This window comes from Ctenopharyngodon idella, chromosome 14 (assembly GCF_019924925.1).
Source record: "Ctenopharyngodon idella isolate HZGC_01 chromosome 14, HZGC01, whole genome shotgun sequence".
NCBI lineage: Eukaryota > Metazoa > Chordata > Actinopteri > Cypriniformes > Xenocyprididae > Ctenopharyngodon > Ctenopharyngodon idella.
Window position 1 is genome coordinate 4020184 of NC_067233.1, and position 2194 is coordinate 4022377.

The following is a 2194-nucleotide window of genomic DNA, read 5'->3' on the forward strand; positions in this document are numbered from 1 at the left end:
TATCAACAAGCCATCCAGCACTGATATTCTTAAATCGATCTATCTTACTGCAGTGTGTCTCAAACAAGTGTCTCACAGCAGCCACCAAGCGAACGCACAGAGTAACGTTATAACATAATTTTCAACACTCTCAAATGTATCTAATATGATAAACAGAGCTGCGTTACCTCATACTCATGACCGGAAAAGCAGAAGCGGCACCGGCGACTGCGGCATAATAATAAAAGTTCCGCTGCTAGCGGCGTGTGTTGCGCAATCGCTCCAGCAGCCTCGTTCAGCTCCCACAACACTCGGTCCTGCTCTGCTACATACAGTAACGTTAATAATCTCATCCATGAACATGATTTCTTCCCGAGTCCTATCCTGATTATTTCCACCGGCTGTGATATGAAGACCACATGTCCCAAGATTCCGCGCTCAAACTTGGCGTCATCAAGCTACGCCTTTGTTTTGAATAGGCCTCTAGCGGACAGAAAATATTACATATGGCACCTTTAAGAGTTTTTGCTAGAGAATAAGAATTTGTGAATTCGTGAAGACTCTTTTGTTATATTAGAAATATGTGCACACTACAGCACTGTGTAAGCAAAAGATGAGAAGTGCATGCTGTGAAAGTGAGCATGACTCTGGTAAACGTGGAGAGGGTGCAGAAGTTAAGTGTTAACTGTAAGTGCAACAAGAGTACGCTATAGTGTATCATAAGCAGAAGTTGTGAAAGCTGTTGAAATGAGGACCAAAAATGGAAGGGAAAGTTGACTAATGTCAGAAACATACTAAAAAGTACACAAACGTTATTGTCTGGCCAGTGCACTAAAAAATATGTGTTTACATCTGCCTTCAATCTATAGGCCAAGGACACCTTAGCGGACAGAGACTGAGCAAATGTTAAATATTATATGAAATTGGGTATTGTATTTTAAGTCTGGTCTAATATGTGTATACCATATTAATATTAATGTATTATTAACCATATTAAAGTATTTACATATTATGCTTCCATTAAAATAATCTTTTTTGATGTACAGAGTGTTTGGAAATTCAATTTTTATTTTAGCCTACTTATTACAAAATTTTAAAATAAAAAGGGATAGAGGATAATAATAGAGGACACTTGCGTTGTGAATAAGAAACAGACAAGATGGAGACAGTAAAAGTATCTGGGAGATTCGTAGATGCAAAAAAGCTGGTGTTATTGACTTATGGGATATGAGGAGGAGAAGGGTGTCAGGCACATAGCACATTATAGGAAAAAGTAACAAGGTTTATTGTTAAATGCTGCAAATTTTCCCAATAATGAGTTCAATTATGATTTGGGAGGAGAACCCTTCAGAAGTCACAGAAGGGGGCACTATTGAGATGGTTTTCAAGAGATCCAGATAAAATATTTACATTTAAAGGAAGAGGGATTAGCAATAGGCTAATAAATTGTTTAACCATAATGCTTCTTGATGTTTTACCTTTGAATCTTTTTTTTTTTTTTTTGTATTATACCAATCCATAGAAAGAAATCTTGTTAATAAAAATCATCTTATTAAAAATTTCTTCTCTTTTTTTTTTCTTTTTTTTTATGTTTAATACAAATAAGGACGTTTGTGGTATTGATTTGTATTGTAATTTGATGCCATTGCGATTGTTTAACGTCATGTCACAATAAGAAAATAAAACTAATATTCTTTATATTAATTTAAGGACAAATACAACATATTTTAATCTTATTGCAAAATAAATTAAGTTACCTGACTCGCTGACGTTATTCGCAGTGCTTTATGGGAGTGAGCGATTGGCGCTGAGCTGTTTTGGCGCGATTTTCAATTACTTTAATTTTTTATTCATTTTTCTTTTTTAAATTGATAAATGAAGGTGAAATCGCATAGCTTTCTCTAAAATGAACATGTCATGTCAGCATCAAGCAGATAAGGCACTCAATTTATAATATTACAATATGTTTCCACTCAAAAGTCGTTCATTTAGCATACTTATTATTTGTGATGATCAGCATACTTCGTTGACTTCCATTCAAACAGCCTCTGTCGCTTTTTTAAGCGGAGTTTGGCTCCCTCTCGAGGAGATTTGCAGCAAGCGTCTTGTCACGTGACCCAAATTAATATTCAGTAGGAATATTCGGCCGCCTTTCAACAAATCAAATAGGTCGATTGGGCGAACGTGACTTAAGCAAACTTAATATTCATGAGTC